Raw genomic sequence first — 19,616 nt, 5'->3', positions numbered from 1 at the left:
GGGGAGTTAATAAAACAAATTCTAGAGGCTAAGGGCCAGAGGCAATTGCTGTAGTCCATGTAAAAGGACACCAAACGGGAGCACAATTCCGAACCAGGGGAAACAATTTGGCAGATCAGGAGGCTAAAAACGTGGCACTCCTTCAGGTAAGCACTCCACAGATTTGTGAGGGGGAGATTCGAGAGCATCCTCCACAACTCTCTCAAAAGGAAATTGAGGGGTACGAAAAGATTAGAAGAAAATTAGATGGAGGAAAGTAGAAAACACCAGATGGAAGGGAATTAGTATCAAAAGAATATACTCAGAAAATTTTGAGAAGGCTACATTCACAAACTCATTGGGGGGCCCAGGCTTTAGCAGAACAATTTTTAAAATTCTACGGGTGTAAAAGGATATATGAATTAGCAAAACAAGAAGTACAAGGGTGCATGATATGCCAAAAAGTGAATCGCAGCCGAGCCAGGCAAGTAGCACTGGGGAACCGACCAGTAGCATACAGACCCTTTGAAAGGGTCCAGGTGGATTTTAACAATCTACCAAAGGTAGGTAGGTACAGGTGTCTGCTAGTAATAGTGGACAAACTGACTCACTGGGTGGAAGCATTTCCTAGTTCTAGGGCTACTGCACAAGTGGTGCCTAAATTGTTGCTAGAGGAAATTGTGCCCCGGTATGGACTGGTAAAATACATAGGTTCAGATCAAGGCACACACTTCACTTCTAGGGTGATAAAACAAAAGCTTTAGAGATCTGATAGGAGTACCATACCCCGTGGCATCCTCAGAGTTCTGGACAGGTTGAGTGAATGAATCAAACCCTAAAAGCACAATTATCCAAATTGATATTAGAAACAAAAATGTCTTGGGTAAAATGCCTCCCTCTAGCCCTGCTAAATATTAGAACACTGCCCCACTCGGAGACCGGAATATCACCCTTTGAAATGCTGTATGAGATGCCCTATGAATACAGGATGCTTGTAGTGCATCCTAAAATTGAGGATGGGCAAATAAGACCATATCTCATAGCAATAAATAAAAATTTGCAGGAACTGCGGAAACAAGGTATCATAATGCAAGGTACTCCATTAGGCTTTGCTATACACCCCATCCAGCCCGGAGATTTTGTCCTTATAAAGACTTGGAAAGATGTACCACTATCCCCACATTGGGAAGGGCCGTTTCTTGTTCTTTTAACTACAGATACAGCAGTGCGAACGTCAGAAAAAGGCTGGACTCACGCATCGAGGGTAAAGCAAGTGGAACCCCGAGCAGAGATACCAGAGTGGGAGGTTGTTTCACCTCCTGGAGACTTGAAGCTCACACTGCATGGACCAAGCTCATGACCGAGAACGACCTGATAAGATGTCAAGAGTTTAACTGTCCATGCTATCCGTTCGCACAGTTCAAGTGTCCGTATTGTAACAAAGTGTAGGTGGTGCATTGTGAAAGGGGGATCTGACCTAGCGGTTTGTGTAATAAGTGTTTTGAAAATGAAGTGTGTCTGACTAACCTGATCTTGACGCCCCTCACAGAGCTGCGGGTCATTGAAGCAGATTCACCTGTGTGGTTTCGGCTTTTCCAAAAGGGGGTAAGGGGAAAATTACAAGCTGGAACCCAAGTCTTAGCAGCCGAGTGCCGGAGATTAAGCAAGGTACCTTGCAGTGCCTTCGCGGTAAAACTCACACGGTGGGGTGTGTTTAAACGGAGATACGCAGCTCGATCAGAATATGACCTCCGGAATATTCATTCCTGCTGCCAAGAAGACGGTCTTCCCCGTAGCTGGTGGCACCCCAGTGAGCATAAGTGGAGGCAGAGGAATGATAGTAGGAGTGGTGCTGATGAGCCTAAGTCTAGTCACGTGACTCAAAACTAGCACTCACGCCAAGAACCAGGCTAGCCTGGAACGGCGGGACCCCACCCATGAATGTAGAGTTTGTACACTGACCCTCCCGAAAAGATGGGGTGAAGCGGAAGTTTCAGCCTACCTAACCTTGGGAGACTGTGAACAAAGCACTAAAAGCAGGTATTGTTTTATTAATGGCACTCGGTACAGGGTCTGTATTATAGAGAGAAGTCTGCATACCGCAGAAGACCGCGTCTAACGAAGGTAAGTCAGAACACATGAGGCAAAAACGGAGTATCGAACCTATAAAGATACCCATCTGTGATAAATGTAATCGTACTGTGTAGACCAGGGGAAAGATGGAGTCAGTTTTTGTTAGATACTATCAGGTAAATAAGCTGTGCTATGACAATGACCAATTAGGAATGTGTACAATAGGGGGTAAGACTTATTGGGTGGGGAAGAATTTAAAATATGGAAATAAGCTTCCTCTTAAAAAAGAAATATAATGGGAAACGGGTATTAAAAGTTGGCTAAAAAAATATATATAGAAATATTTTTAGAAAATGGCACGAATTAATGTGTTTATAAAGAAGGGGGGAGAATTGTTAGGGATATGATAGAAATTCGTGCCAATAGATTATAGATATATGTATCAAACATGCTATTAAAGTGGGACCTGGATTTAATCCTAGAGTGACACCTCGGCTGGCTGACAAGGGTGGAACTCGGCATTAACATACAAAGGAAACTCGGCTGCACAGGACATGGTCGTTCATGGTGGCATGTACCAGAGGACGCGTAGTGATGATGGCCCATGAGGATAGCCATCTGAGGTAACCAGGGCCATCAACACCTTCCACATGAATACAGGATTCCAAGAATCAGAGGAGGAATATTTGTCTCTTCCCAGACGATGTTTTGTGCAGCTTTGAGTGAAGAAAGAAACCAACATAAATATGATGAACTTTGAAAGGAGACAAAAGGACTATGCAGCAGGCAAGAAAAAGAGTATAAGAATTGTCCCTGCTAAGCAGCAAGTGTGGACGAAGGGGGTTTCGGTGTGATAGAGGCCAGATCTGCGTCCACCCAGCCTGTATCCCAGGGTCTGCGCTGTCATTTTTTTATTGCTGGCTGTCAAGACTGTAATATGGTCGCAAATAATTTTTTTTATTTTTATTATGATTGGGTCAATCTTTATTTTTACTTATAACACTACAGAAAGCATCACATGGAAAGAAACCAAAGTTCCTCTTTTATTGCACACACCCATGTCAACAGTCACTGTTATAACCCACCAAATTAAGTACCTGTAGGCAAAGCAGAGAAAATTATTGAATTGCAAAAAACTTAGGAAAAAGTGGTAATAGAGGGGGCATTGAATGTCCAAAAGGAGAGAGATGGATTTGTTTTACATTTTATCTTGAAGATACAGTTCAGGATTCTGTAAAAAAACAATTAGGAAACAAAAACGGTAGAACCGCACAGCAATCTAACTCTGTATTGGCCCCAAATTATATGCTGAATCATATTATAAGACTCCAAGCAGTTATAGAAATGATAACAAACAAAGCTGCTCAGGCATTGGAATTAATATCAAGTCAGCAAAGCCAAACAAAAACTGTAGTGTATCAGACTAGGCTGGCTTTTAGACTACTGGCTAAAGAAGGGGGTGTTTGTGGAAAGTTTATTATATCAGATTGTTAAAAATAGATGACAATGGAGATGTCATTCTGGAAAAAGCAAAAGATATCAGAGAAAAAAAAAAATAACCCAGGTAGCAGTCCAAAATTCTAAACAATGTTAAAACCTAGCTGGTGGGGCAATGTATTAGAGATAGGATGACAGAAGAAATTACGATTTTTCCTTTTATGTGTTACAACTGTTTTGATATTTCTTCCTTGTTTAATCCCCTGTTTTATTTTGCCAGCATAGACCAGAAGATGCAAGTAGACAAAAGATATTGCTCAAGCCAAATTATTTACAAGGAATAAGAGGGGGGATTGTGAAAGATGCATATTTTATGATTGGCGTTTTGCAAATATTAAAATGAATATTATATGTGTAATGTTAGAAAGTTATGCTGTATTAATTTTCTTAAGTAGTGTGTTAAATATAGTTTTAGGTTATAACATGATGTTAAAATATAAACTATGCTATGTAAGATACTTTTTTAAAGAGAGGAATAAGGTACTCGCACCGAGATAGCAGCCACAGGACACCTAAAACCTTCAGAGAAAAAGAATTTATTGCTCCCTTAACTAACTTCTTCCAGGCTTGCCCTCAGCCCTCAAGATGCCATCAGGATTAAGAGGAAGCAGTTAACACTGACCAGAATCCTGTGTTTGAATGGAACTTATGCATCATGTATGAGATGTATGAATTTGCAACAGGCTGTTGCTTTTAAGGGTTAATCCTCTATTAACGGGTGTCATTTTTCGGGCTAATTTTGTCCAGAAAGAGGTACCCAGACTGTCCATAACTCTTTCTTTTTATTGTCTCATATTGTCCTAATCCTAATTGTCCAAATTTTTATTACTGTAATTATATTACTATTGTTATAACCATTTTATTACTATTAAACTTTTAAAATTTTAAAAACAAGTGATTGGCGTTTTTCACAGTATGCAAGGATACTGAGATAACGAGGCTCCTTGGGCCCCTAAAACCAGATGAGTCTGGATTCCTGGCTTGGACCGTGGCCAAAAGATCAGTAAGCATGCGCAAGGCAGCAGGGTCAAAAAGTTAACCCTGAGGAAGACAACTTTACTTCATCCCCTACGACACCCCCCCACCCCACCACCCCGACCCCCAAGACCCTGATTTTGATGATTAGCATGCCAAGTGGAGAGGGAGGGGAGCCAGGAAATGATATATTGGGAAACTTGATGCATATGTAACATTTTAGGGGATAAAAGAAAACCTCAGTGTACGGGGGTTATGCATGTATTTGTGGAGATGTCCCCATGTGTCCAGCCAAATAAAAGCATACCTACTTTAAAACTAATTTTGTCTTTGAGTTTTAGAGTCTCTCTCCGTGTGTCAGTTGCCCCCTGGGGAGGTTCCGAGCTCACTCCTGTGCGGGACATGGAGTTTTTCAGCTGCACTGAAAAACTCTCTTATCTCTTTGTTTTGCTGAGTTTGGAAACATGTTAACACAATGGCTCAGTACTTTGCTCTTACACTGACAACCTCTTTATGCTGGGGAAGCTATCTTCTGTGGATTTTGAGGGAATACACCTTCTCCCTGCCCTAGATTGATGTGAATGCTTTTATAATGCAGGTTCCCATAGTCATTTCTCATCCTTATGTAAGCTGTTTAATTGTTGGAATGTTGGGGGACACAAGACAGATGATGGACTTTGGACCTGGTTAACATAAGAGATTTGATAACAGGATGCCTTGGCAAAAGCAAATGGAACTTTGAAAATTAGACCTAGATTGCAAGAAGATCAAATCAGACAAGTTTACTGGAAAAAGAAAATCCCATTAAACTCTGCAAGCAAGAGATGTTGTTATATGCGTGTGTATGTGATTTTAACCTAATCATTGTAGTACACATTGCTACTCTCCCTGAAATAGTATATAAGCATTTGTATACCACAATAAAATTGGATTCTGATCACCAAGTCAGTCTCCCCGTATCTCTCCATCGCTGACATTTAATATTGTTAATGATAATACTGTTGGTATGCTATGGAGTTCATGGAATCTCGTGTCATCCTGATGTAAAAGTGTCTTGGGTAACTGTGTAAGGTGTAACCAAAGTATGTATTTTACCACCACCTCCATCACCTTCTGATGAGCTGTTAATGGTTGGTCCTTTGCAACAGCTATCCAACAAACACCCAGTGTAAAGGGGGGACCCTCTCTACAAATGGGCCATCAAGGACTCCCCAGAACGACTCACAGAATTACATCACCCCATTTTAAAATTGCCTGCCCTGGGGGAGGTACTGAACATTCCTGTCTGTATATAATCCGGGCTTGGGACACTACAGTACCACCACTGGACACCCAAAGTACAAGAGCTCTTGACCCCTACCACTTGGCCTCATGAGAAGGACTAGACCTTTAGACAGGATCACCGCTTTGACAAGAAAACATCCATCACTCCAATGGGACTGTACTCACCATTTAATCAGACTGTTACCACCAGCCTGACCAACAAGGTGTCAGATTGTATTCTGACTTTGTCAGTTTAAGCCAGTGTTTCTGTACTATTGCCTTTGTTTTAATTTTCCTAATAAATTGTAGTTCCAACTTGAAATCTCTCACAAGGTATTTGTGTGGAGTTAATTCCTCCAGCTGACCAGCACAAAAACAAACTTTACATGGGGAGATATTAAAATGTTTCCTGAGGCACTCAGTTCCTGGGTGGCAGGGTGCATGGAAGGATTTGGGAAGGTTTTTAGGGCAGTTATCACCTCCCATTACCTGGGACTTTACACCTAAACAGATAGTTAAGGATGTCAAGATTTGAATAGCTCAGGTAGACATTGACTGGGAGCAAAAGGGTGAACTGATGGGCCCATGAAACATCAGGACATCTAGGAAGAGATGCCACCTATAGATGGGCCAGTGATTGAGGGGTGGACCTGACCATGGAGGCTATCACATTGGTCACTCATGAATGTGAAACATGTGCTGCAATCAAGTGAGCAATGCAAGTGAAATCTCCTTGGAATAGAGGGTTGTGACTGGGTTTCCAATATGGTGAGGCCTGACAAATAGACTACATGGGACCACTGCCATGAACATGGCAAGGAAAGAGCTGCATATTCGCAATGATCTAAAGTAGAAAATTGTGAAGTATAAGGTATAGATATATGAGGAGTGCTGTGTCTGGAATGTGTAACTGCAGAAACCTCACCAAGAAATTACTGGACCCTTCTGTTTTGTTCAAGAAACTATGGAGACCGTCCTGCTCATTAGTTATGTTGCTTGGAAACCCACTATCCTTTCCATCTTGATTTGAATATTAAGGATTCAGTAGACCTTGGGAGAAGTGACCAATGATTGTTTTAGAATAGGAATATTGATCAAGTTCTTAACTATTAGACCCAGTCAATGTAAAGGTTAAATTTAACAGTGGGCATAATAGGCATAATATGTAAAAGAACTTATGCAATGATGATGCAGCAGAAAAAGCATATAAAACAGATGGGGTTTTTTGTTAACTGCAACACATTTTCGGAGGAGCTATCCCCCGTGTTCCTGGCACCCGAATAAAGAAGTGTCTGCTTATTCACATCAAATTGGTTTTGGGTAAGTTTATTTTGTCCCATTTGGTGACAGTTTAAGTTTTATGTGTGGATAAGAAGGGATTCCAAGTAATAAGAAATAAATACAACAGTTGGAAGACATATAAATTATGTGGGATCTGAGCATGATGCAAATGGTATGGAATAAGGGGTGGAGATTGTATTTGGTCTGACTGAGATAGGGTTCCCCTTAGCAGCCCTCGCAGTGCTGTGCTTTGCATTGGTAGCTAGAAGGGTGTTGATAACACACCAGTGTTTTGGCTACTGCTGAGCAGCACTGTCTGTTTAACATTCCTCTCTCCTATCAAGGGTCTGGGAGTGGACACAACTAGGCCAGCTGACCCAAATTAACAAAAGGGATATTCCATACCATATAACATCAACTCACGCTGATATCACAGTACCATTTCCCTACAGAAACAAGATCTGGGAAGCTTTTGCAGCCTGCATGATGACCACTTTCTAAATTTTTTTTAAACTGGATTCTGGATTATATTTTTGGTTTTTTAAAGAAAAACAAGAGAAAGCTGTAATTCTTTTCTCAGATAATCCAGATTGGAGGTTCAGAAGGAAAGCCTAGCACAGCGCAGCTGTGAAACCTCTTCAATGCCATAACACACATTGAGACTTGCATTTCTCCTAAGCAGAGCCAACTCATTACAGTCACTACTCAGACATTCACTGTTCACACACACACACACACAATCCCACACACATTGGGCACCAACAAGGACCGTCATGGGATGAACTCAGCTGGAAGCCAGATGCCCACCAAGCTGCTCTATCACTCCCCTTACCAGCAGGACAAGGGAGAGAAAATAAGATGGAAAACAGCTGGGAGGTTTGTTGTGAATATTTTTATCAAATAATCAATTAAATTATATAACAGGGTTAGCTATGATTAAAAGTAGAAAATTGTTGTTATAAGTAATAATTGATCAAGCCAGATTAATAATTTGTAAATATAGATTTTATTTCGTGACCGAGATACAGTCTCCGACAGCCACAATCAAAAGGGACAGCTCCGAGCTCGGGTTTGGCACTGGGTGAACACGGAGTCAATCTCTACCGCATCGGATCCCCCTCTGTTCACGCAAGCTTTCTGGTCTGGGCAGTTTTTATACACTTTATTCAGCCTGAGGCAGACTCTTGTTCTTTTCATGGTTGCACATATTCATGTTGTCTTCTTTCTCTGCTTGGGCTGGACAACGCAGTTCCTGGAAAACGATAAATGCTGATGTTGGGTTATGGGAACCTGGCATTGGGATGCATGTTCCCGACTCTTGCTATCTCGATCTCGGGTACTTATCGAGTATTCATTGCTTGGGCTGTTCCTGAATAAGGGCCCATCTCCTCCAGAGCTACGCTCATTCGGTTGCAAATTAGGCTTCCCCCCTCTGCCATCTGCGGCATGAGGCAATCTCTCAGCATGAGGCAATCCCTTGGCTCCAGCATGTGGTCTTGCAATCTTTTACGGATACTTCTTACAAACATCATAACTTATATCATGCACATTTCTATCATATTCTACATAAGCACGAATTATCCTAAATTACATATTACATTGTTAAGTAGAAGGTGTAGAAATATCAGGAGTGGTGTGTCTGGAATGTGTAACCATAGAAGTTTCACCAAGAAGTTACTGGGTTTTTATGTTTTTGTCAAGAAACTATGGAGACCATCATGCTCACCTGTTATGCTGCTTGGAAACCCACTACCTTTCCAATCTTGATTTTAATATAAAGGATTCCAAGCAGTAGACCTCAGTAAAAATAGCCAATTATTATTTTAGGATAGGAATATTTATGAAGTTATATAACTATTGAAACCAATCAACATAAAGGTTAAATTTAAGAGTGGGCATAGTATGTAAAAGAAATTATGTAATGATGATTTAGCAGAAAAAGTATATAAAAGGGATGGGTTTTGTTTGTTGAGTGGGACGCATTTTGGAGGAAGCTATCCCCCATGCCCCCAGCTCCCCCAATAAAGAAGTGTCTGCTTATTCGAATCAAATTGCTGTTGGATAAGTTTCTTTCATACCATTTGGTGAGAGGTTGAGATGAGGGAGGTTGCTAAAAAAAAAAAAAAAAAAGGTTGCACCAGCATAGGCAAAAGGGGAAAAAAATTAATCTCTGCTTACCATTGGCAAGTGGTGTTCAGATACTTCCCAGGAAGCAGGGCTTCACCACGCATAGCAGTTGCTCCAGGAAGGCAAACATTATAAAATAACAAATACCCCCATTCTTCTTCCCTCACTTACCTTTATAACTGAGCTGACACCACATGGTATGGAACACCCCTTTGGTTAATTTGGGTCAGCTGGCCTGGTTGTGTCCCCTCCCAGGATCTTGCCCATTCCCAGACCCTTGATGGGAGGCAACGTCAGAGAGACAGCTCTGATACTGTGCTAATGCTGCTCAGCAGTAGCCAAAACACTAGTGTGTTAACACCCTTCAAGCTACCAATGCAAAGCACAGCACTGGGAGGGTCCTATGAGATAATGAACCCCAATACAGATAGTTAAGCAAGGACATGAAGCAAGCACGTCTTGACCCTACCTCCTCTTCAAATTTCTATCAGCTGAGACACTGCTGGAAGCAGGGGTGGTAGCTAAATTTGTTCTTTTCTATATATTTTCTATCTTTCTCTTTCTTCTTCTTGTTCTAATTACCTCTTCTCACAGTTTTGAGTAACTCAAAATTGGATGGGCTTGGAGTTTGCTAAGTTGAATGGGCTAAGTTAATGCTTTGTGAAATGTTTTATGTTAATAGGATGTTGCTTTAAACTTCTGTCAAAGTTCTCTGATTTTCTGAAGTTCTTACTAAAGTGTTTGTTGTCTTGACCACTTGAGAATATCTTGTTGGTATTTCTGCTGTGTCTAACTCAGGGTACGTAAAAAAGTAAAGCCTTTTAAGTGTCTCATTGAGTGGGTTTTGGGACCTTGCATTTTATTAGCACAGCAAGCAGGGTACCTTGAGGTGATGAGGAGGTGTTTTATACAGAGAAAACTGCTAGTGGCAGAATAAGGGAGAAACTTAATTTTGGGCGAAAACAATATTTTCTGGCAGAAAGGTCATGGAAACCAGCGTGATTGAAACTGTGGGAAAAACAAAAACTCTCCAACAACATTTTTAGTGTTAGAGAATCAAGGCATTACTTTATTCTGGCCACAATGTTGTTCTGGCCAGGATGTGAAACAGAAATAATTTCATCCACACATTGCCGGGGTCGTGCAGAGAAAATCATTCAATCACATATAATTTTACTAGATTTTTCACATACTTTATACAGTCAAAACCCATAGAAATTCATTCGTTCAATGTTCATTGGTCCCAAATTATGCAGTTCTTAGTATCTGGTTTCCTATTGGTTATAGATTTCTTCACCTCCAATGCTAATTTGGTCCTCATTCCTTGGTTGTCTTATCAGTCTTTTCTGGACCAGTGTCTCAGACCATGGCAGGGGTGATGTTCAGAGTTGCTGGTCGTTAATGGTCATTATCTTTTTTGTCTCTTCTGTCCTACTTCCAGTGTGTTGAGATGTTAAACTCATCATGCCTTGAGTGATGAAACAGTACACTGAAAAGAAACTTGAAATTCCTTTCCCCCAGAGCAAAGGTAAGCAAAACCTCTGACTAAAGTTATATAAAAAATTTTAAACTTGGTATCTTTTCCGACACCAGGGTAAAAATTGATCTGGACTTCCCTCCACTGATAGAGCTGCTAAAAGCTTACAAAACTTGTCTGGCCCTAAACAGAGAGATGTGGGCCTGAGGAAATCTGGCACAATCTGCAGTTAGTTGTGTAACCATGATATTTTATGAAAAATCCTTTCCTAGGATTTTTCCCGTCCTGAGGAGCTGAGAGCCTCAGGAAAGAAATGTAAACAATAACTATCTGCTGCTGTGGAATGCAACAGGTGCATCTTCCATTGGTCCATGTGGATTGTTTTCAATTAGTGACTAATCACAGCCACCTGTGCCAAGGCTGTGAGCAGTCACAAGATTTTGTTATGCATTCTATTCTATTCTATTCTTGTTCTTTGTAACCTTCTGATCCTTCTTCTCTCTCTGTTCTTTTAGTATAGTTTTAATGTAGTATTTTAATATAATATATAACATAATAAACCAACCTTCTGAGAAAAATGGAGTCAAGCCTCGTGTCCCTACACTTGGATAGTTCACCACAACAAGTTGCAGAGAAAATCAGATCTTTGAGTAAAGAAATTGAAAAAATCTTTAAATGAGGAAAATTGTTTGGCAACCGTATGGGTGGAAGCTGGGCTCATAGCTGCACAAAGAGAGAAATATGTTGCCGAGCAGCAACAGAAAGCTAATTGAGTTGCAAATTACATTGGTGGCTGAAAAAATAGGTAAACTCAGGGTGGATCCAGAATTGTATGTGAAGTTATCCTAAAACCTGAAAAAACAGTTGAACAAGCTTGTCCAGAGCCAAAGATGCTCTGATTTGCAAATTAACACTGATGAGTGAGGTGTGGAGAATGAACCAGGGTTTTCCAACCTCAAGGAGGTGAACTTCCATGAGCATGTCAACCCCCTCAGCCCTTGGAAGGAGTTTGATGTAGCACAGCCAAACCCCCTTCATCACCCTAAACTCTGCCCACCTGTAAAAAATTAGGAGGCAGAGAGGGAGGTGAGACTCCCTGAGCATGATGTCACCTTCCTCCACTCCCTGGATGAGAACTCAGTAAAGCCAGCCCCCTCTTCCCTCACCCACCCCAAGTTCTGCCCACTTGTAAAGATAGAATTCTTTACCAGGAGGCAGAGCCCATGGTAATGATATCTCATTTTGCAACAGAATTGGTTATGTAGCAAGTGAAAAGTAGCAATCATCCCAAAGAAAATGAAATAGAGAATGTTTTGGAAATTTCACTAATGAGGGGGAATGAAACAAAGTTTTCTGAGGAGAAAGCACATGGCAAATAACTCTGGTCTCTTGCCCGGGGAATGACCTTTTGTGTAAAAAGTTTGGACCTGTTGGAGGGGGGAGAATCCAGCCCTCTCCCCACTCCAAAATTTGCTAAAAGCACTAAGAGAGTGTGGGAGGCAGCTGGCTTCCAACCAATGCATGACAAACAGCTGGTGTCCTGTCAACCTTCTCCCATGTTTTTGTTGTTTATTGCAAAATTTAAGGATCAAGACCAAGAAAACAAATTCTCAACTCTGCCCCTAAGAAGTGAGCTGGGGGAGGGTGATGAATTCAAATATCCTAACAGGCTTCCTGGAAATAAATGGAAGTTCAGGTTCCCAGGACTGGCAATGGTTTGCAAAATGCTCCTACACTGCCACCTTCTGGTGATAGTGAATATAGAGCCTTGTCTGCCACTAGAGGCAAGGAACCAAATTGCTGAAGTCATTCTGGAATTAAAGGCCACAGATGCCTCTGGCAGAAAACACAAAATACCAGCAGATGGACAGTTCTTTCCTTTTAAGACTGATCCAAGAAGGACTGAGTTTTCTTTTTTCTCTCCTCTTGCAGATATTCCAAGAGAAGAGGTGTTCCATGAGAGGGTGAAGTGGCAACAGGACTGAAGAGTTGTTGTTGTTGTTTGCTGCATCCATTTTTTACATGTTTGTCTTGATAGTTGTGAGATATTTATGTTTGTATGTGTTCTATATAAGTTTGTTGCAAGCAATGTTTTACATGTTTGTATTTTTTCTCAGGTTGTTACAGTGTGTGGAAAAGATTCCTCCCACGATTTTGTTTTGGGAACTCACATAGGATTTTATATTATTATGGAATCAAATTTGTGTACCTCTTCCTTCCTCAGAGGAAAGTATAAAATTACTATATCAAGGGAAGCACACATATTAGAGGTAAGCAAGCTGTAAAGCCCAATTATACAGAAAAAGGGGATGTCAAACTGTTGGTGGCCACTGGAAGGAGGGAGAAAATGGGCTGACAGAGGAGCTGAAGTGGCAGCTGGAAAGTTCTCTCAAGCTGTGGATGAAGAAGGCATAAGTCATTAAGCTCACAAAAGAGAAGAAAGATTTCAGATTTGAGAACCAATGAAGGGTTTGGTAAAGTAGCAAAGGCATTTGGTCTGAACCCAGGACCCTGAGTGAAACAATGTGCTGAGGAGTTTGGAATGACTTGAGTTTTGGCATATCTTTGACCCCCACCCCTTAGGCAATCTAGACTATCATGTAGTAGAATTTGTACTGAATGTAATCATCCCATGGTGCCCACTGACATTTTCCTCTGTCCCTGGGTATGGGTCTCGGGAATGCCTCTGAAACCTGGATGGTGGGAGTAATAAGCATGTTCATCTGCGACATGTATATTTTTTTTGGATTATGATGATACCTGAACCTCTAAGGTCATGGATTCCAAAAGGAAAGGAAGCCTAACTATTGAAAACTGGCCTATCCTTAAAGCTTATATTTTTTGACAAGGAGTGGACGTAGTGGTTTGACCTTGGCTAGACACCAGGTACCCACCAAGCCATTCTATCACTCCCCAGCAAGACAGGAGAGAAAAATAAGATGGAAAACAATAGGTTGAGAGAAGGCAGTTTACTAAAGCAAGAAAAAAAGCACAAAAGTTTGCGTGCACATAAGCAAAGAGAAAAATAATCTCTACTTCCCATTAGTGAGCAATGTTCAGTGACTTCCCAGGAAGCAAGGCTTCAGCACACCTAGTGGTTGATACGGAAAGGCAAAATTGTAGAATAACAGATGCCTACCGTTCTTCCTCCCTCACTCAGCTTTTATATCTGAGCTGACATCATATGGTATGGAATATCCCTTTGGTTACTTTAGGTCAGCTGGCCTAGTTGTGTCCCCTTTGTAGGATCTTGCCCACTCCCAGACCCTTGATAGGAAGGGGGAATGTTAAACAGACAGCACTGCTCAGCAGTAGTCAGAACACTGGTGTGTTAGAACACCTTTCTAGCTACCAATGCAAAGCACAGCACTGTGAGGGTGCTATGAGAAAATGAACTCCAGCTCAGTCAGATCCAATACAATCTCCACTACTTATTCCATGCCATTTGTATCATGCTCAGATCCCACATAATTTATATATCTTCCAACTGTTCCGTTGTATTTATTTCTCATTACAGCAATCCCTTCTTACTCACACATACAACTTAAACTACATCTTTAAACCATCTCTATATCAAACATACATTTTCATTAACTATTATCCACCCGTCCATTCACAAATAGATATTATTTTCCAATTTCACGGGCATCCTTCACCCCTCCAGACCCATGACTTTGGCTCTATTCCATCAGGATGGGTAGTCAGGACAGGATAAGCAGTATACTTGATCAATGGGCATTGACACTGCCCCGGTTCAGGTCATCATCGCACTCTCCTTGCAAAATTAATTCTTCATCAGTTCATGTCATTCCTGCAACATACAACTTAGACCACAGATTATTTTTTCCCCCCAAGGTTAAATCTCCTTGAGGCACACCAGGTCTTCCCATCCTTCTGCATTACCTACCAAGTATGCCTAGGTCCTAGGGCAAAGACAACCCAATTAATGGCTTTGCCTTTCCAGTGGGAGAAGAAATCCACAATGACTTCCCTAGACACTTCCCTTACTGGGATCTTATCTCCTCCCGCACTATGTATTGGTTTTGTTTGGGCAGGACCAGGGTGCTTAGCAGATCCTCTAGTGTTAACCAGAGAAGTGCCTTCTGCTAAATTTGCTACCCAATGCTTCCATACCCAATTGCCCAACCCTCTTAACAGTCCTTAGCAGTCCATCATACTTCTCAATCTTTCCAGAGACTTGTGGGTGACAAGGGATGTGATATATCCACTCATTGCATGTTTCTTTGCCCAAGAGTTTATAAAATTATTTTGAAAATTATTCCCAATGTCTGATTCCATTTTTTCTGGAGTACCATGTCACAAAAAAAATGTGCCTTTCAAGGCTTAAGATACTGTTTAAAGCAGTGGCATGGTTTACAGGGTATGTTTCCAACCAACCAGCAACACCACTGGAACCAGGAGTGGTAGCTATATTTGGTTTTTTTTATATTTTTTCTCTTTCTTCTTCTAAGTTAAATGGGCTAAGTTAATGCTTTGTGAAATGTTTTATGTTGATTGAATGTTGCTTTAAACTTTTTCCAAAGTTCTCCGATTGTCTGAAGTTGCCAGTAAAGATTGTTGTTGTTTTGACCTCTTGAGAATATTTTGTTGGTATTTCCACTGTGCATCTAACTCAGAGTCTATGAAAAACCATAAGCCCTTTTAAGTCTTGTCGACAACATTTTTTTGGGCCTTACACCATGTTGCCTGTCAAGCTCCTCTTAACACACTTACTTGTCTTAAGGAGATCTTCCCACTGGGTAGGCTTGCAACTATGACATTGACTGCTGCTTTGGGCCCTAAGGGGGGACTTCAAGGTACTAAAGCTCTTGCCCTGCCCTTTGCTCATTGACCCGGTCTGTCACTCCCTCACAGGGCGGCTGGTTACTCTCTTCCTCTCCCTGCCCTTGTCCTCGTTCTTAAAGCCCTCCTAATGAGGTCAGATATCCTTCTGGCAAAAACACCTTTGCCTTGCTTAGTGAGGAGGAGCCCCTCTCTCCCAAGCAGATGCTGATCCACAAACAGGGTCCCATGCTCATAGAACCCAAAACCCTGTTGCCAGCACCAGCTCTGCAGCCAATTATTGATGCACATTATCAGTGCCCTCTTCCTCTTGTCCTTTCCTCTCAGTGGCGGAACTGATGAGAACACCCCCTGGGCCTCCATGTCCTTGACTATCGCCTTCAGAGCTCTGGGGTCACTGCTAGGAGAAAACTGGTGTCACAGATGTGCTTCTCCTGTTTGAACTATATGAAATTTGGTCCAGGCAAATGCTCAACAAGTAGGACCAGAACTCAATAAATGAGCTACTTGATCAGATCTGTCAAAATGATCTCTGACTGTTCTGCAACACCTGGACACCATCAAAAACATCTGTGGTGCGTTGACCTTGGCTGGATGCCAGGTATCCACTGAGCAACTTTATCACTCCCCCTTCTCAGTTGGACAGGAAAGAGAAAATATAATGGAAAACAACTCACAGGTTGAGATAAGGCAGTTTACTAAAGCAAAAGTGAAAGTTTGTGTGCAAACAAGCAGACGTGGAAAAAAAAATATTGTCTAGTTCCCACCAACAAGCGCTGTCTGGCCACTTCCTGGGAAGCAGGGCTTCCTTCAGCAAGCTTAGCAGTTACTACAGAAGGCAAACATTGTAAATAACAAATGCCTCCCCTTCCTCCTCCTTTACTTAGCTTTTATATGTCAGCTGATGTCATACAGTATGAAAAATCCCTCGGGCCAATTTGGGTCAGCTGTTCTGGTTGCATCTCCCCCCAAGATCTTGCGAGCCCCAGCCTAGTGATGATGGGGTAGAATTGTTGGAGAGACAGCACTGATGCTGTGCCAACACTGCTCAGCAGTAGCCAAAAAACTGGGGTGCTAGCAACACCTTTCTAGCTACCAATGCAAAGCACAGCACTGTGAGGACTGCTGTGGAGAAATGAACTTCATCTCAGCCACACCTGATACAGCATTATTGGAGCCTGATACTCAGCTTTGGGCATCCTTTGCTGCTGAAATTGCAGTTATAGAAGACAGACTGGTACCTGCGCTTCACTCAAATCAACATTCAGTCCCAATCCTTCCAAACAAGTTGGGAACATTGCCAGCCTTACTTATTATCCTTTTACCCTTCACATCCTCAAGGAATTGCCTTCTGTAAGACCCTGTCTTAATCATGTTTAGCCAGACCAACCTCACATCTCTGCCATGACCTCTTTATAGCTGGTCCTGGGTATCCAACACACATAGAACGCCCAACAGTCTCTGCTCAGTGACATCCCTTTCAATGCAGGAGTTCCAGATCTTTGCCACTTGTATTAACAAGTGAGAAAAAAATGGAGACTAGATCATTTTTCTTATAAGAACCTCTTATTGCTCAGAAAGAAGGCTTTTTCCATTGAAACTTCCCCCTCTCAAAGTGAGTGGATCCCCAGATATTGATGGAATTTGCTACTTCCAAAAAGTTCTGTTCCTACCCCGGTCACTATCAGTCTCTAAACCACCAATCCCCATCTACTTCTAAATGGATGAACCTGCCTTTTAGGCTGATGACAGATCTTGGCTGGCTGTCAGAGGCCCAAACAGCTGTTCTCTCACCACCCCTCCTCAACAGGAGGGGGGACAAAATAGGATGAAAAAGTTACTTCAGGACATAGCCACCTTCCAGATCCAAGGGCAGCAGGGAAGTACCTGCCCCAGACAGCATTTTGCCATTTCTTAAATATGCTTACACAGGGATGCCACCAGCTTTGCTGAGTTGCTCGGATTCGGCCCTCAAGGAGTCTGCTGCCTAGCTGGCAGAAACTAGCTGTGTCCAGCATAGGGCAGACCCTGGTCTCTTCTCACAGAGGCCATGCCTGCAAGCAGAACCTGGAGTGCTGTGTCCAGTTCTGGTCCCCAGAATTCAACCAAAAAATGCAGACAGATGGGAGAAGATCCCAAGGAGGGCAACGAAGATGATCAAAAGGCTGGAAAATGTGAGGAAAGACTGTAAGAATTTGGTCTTTTCTCCCTTAGATGAGACATGGCTCAGGAGGAATATCATGACAATATTCCAGCTCTCAAAAGGCAGCTAAAAAGAGGACAGAGCCTCTCTTCATGAGCAGCAACATAGAGAAGACTCAACCGGAGGGTCTTCCTTATTCCTTTTTATCCACACCCTTCCATCCCCCCACCAAGCCTCAACATAGACAATTTTTGAGTTGATTTTAGTTTTAGATTGATCGATTTTAGATTTTAGTTTGTTTTTTCTCTGAGTGCTTTAACCATCTGGTAGAGTAGAGTAAACCTTGCCAAAGAACTTTGTGACACTCACTTTTATATTAAACCTGCTTTTGTCAATACCTTTGCCGGCAATTCTTTAAGCGACCTAAAACACTCATTCTCAATAAGTTGGTTTAGTCTGCAGCCTGGCAAGCAATAGCACTGACTACTTACAGAAGCAGGGAATAAGTCAAAGTCTTAAGTTTTCAGATATCTGCACTTGGGAAAACTGGCACAATTGGAAAGCTGTGGAGGAACATCCAAAAGCAGTGAGAGGCCACATGAAGACTAGCAAAGACAAAGAAATTATTTGCAAAATGTTAGCAACCTGCCTAGGCTCGGGAGAGCCTCGGCAGAATATTGCAGTACTTAAAGGGAAGCTACAGAGGATGGAGATTCTCTTCACACAGAGCCACATGGAGAAGGAACAATGGGCAGAGGTTGCACCAGTCCCCATCGCTGAAGGTTTTCAAGATACTATTGGAAAGAGTGCTAGATAATATCATCTAAGATTCCTTTTCAACAAAAGGCTGAACCAGATGATCTTTCGAGGTCCCTTCAAACCTGGGCTGCTCTAGGATCCTATGATTCTCCAGTGAAACACAGTTCCATAACCCTTGGCTCTCTCCAGTTTGAAGGAAATTTTTGTCAACGTAGGATGAAAGGTAAAACATAATGCCAAAAACGCCAAAAAGCTAAGACTGCTACCTACCAGACGCAGGAGACTGCTAAGTGCTTCCAGGGACACATGCACTTCAAATGAACAGGCAAATCACTATTAATGGAGTGCTGTTAAGAGGCTGAAATATGCCACATACTTGCATTCCAGGGAGACACCATTTGAACTTGCAGAACTACTTCCCCTCAGTAAGACGCGCAAGACGGAGGTGATATCCCCATGACAAATCTTTATTGTGCAACTGCTGCTCAAAGCTTTTATTACCTTCCACAGACACATGGCACAAAGAATTAAACATCGACAGCGGCTAGATTGACGGGCAAGAGACGAAATCCATTCAGTGGCAATTTGTACACGTGCAGCAACTCTTGTGGTGCCAAAATCTTAGCCGGGTGGCCAGCCCAACTGATGGCCACCCAGAACGGGTAGATGTATGCGATAGACAGACTGCCCACCCTCGGGCCCTTCATCCACAACCATCCGGAATCCATTGGTCAGGCCCAGGTGAGCAACACACATCTCGCCAACAATCATTACATGCCTAAGAAGCTGGAGAAGGAAGTACAAACTCATAAATAAGTAAAAAAAAAAAAAAAAAGAAAAAAGGAACTCATAAATAAGTTAAAAAAAAAAAAAAAAGGAACACACAAATAGGGGAGAGGGCAGGAAGGAAAGGAGTGAGCAGAGAATCACCCAGAGAAAGCAGCTAGCCAAATCCTAGCAATTCAACCATTGCACTTCAAATTAATGTTTGTCTAACTGCCCGCAACCAACGCTTTCCAAGCAAAGCTACAAAGACCAATTATGCACGCTATAGGGGGAAAAAAGAGCTAGGCAATTTTTTTCAAGATAGACAGCAACAAGCTACAAAACAGCCACAGAAGCTGACTTTGTCTCGGGGTTAAAGCCCGTGTTGTGTCTTCAAGCAACATAACCCATCCTGGTGGAAAATAAACTTTAGGCTGCCTTTTGCATGGGTTTACAAAGTCTTTGAACTTGACT

At 42.0% G+C, this 19,616-nt stretch overlaps 1 long non-coding RNA gene across 1 annotated transcript; it reads right to left on the bottom strand.

Moving 5' to 3' along the window:
* Positions 1 to 8,055: 8,055 nt before the first annotated feature.
* LOC135288988 (uncharacterized) lies at positions 8,056 to 18,993 on the bottom strand. Its single transcript, XR_010351785.1, has 2 exons — positions 9,247 to 18,993; positions 8,056 to 8,320 (listed from the first exon to the last, which is right to left on the bottom strand). It is a non-coding gene; the product is annotated as an uncharacterized LOC135288988 (long non-coding RNA).
* Positions 18,994 to 19,616: the final 623 nt, after the last annotated feature.

This window comes from Passer domesticus, chromosome W (assembly GCF_036417665.1).
Source record: "Passer domesticus isolate bPasDom1 chromosome W, bPasDom1.hap1, whole genome shotgun sequence".
Lineage (NCBI taxonomy): Eukaryota > Metazoa > Chordata > Aves > Passeriformes > Passeridae > Passer > Passer domesticus.
The sequence above is the reverse complement of the archived record's forward strand: the minus strand, read 5'-3'. Positions and strand labels throughout refer to the sequence as shown.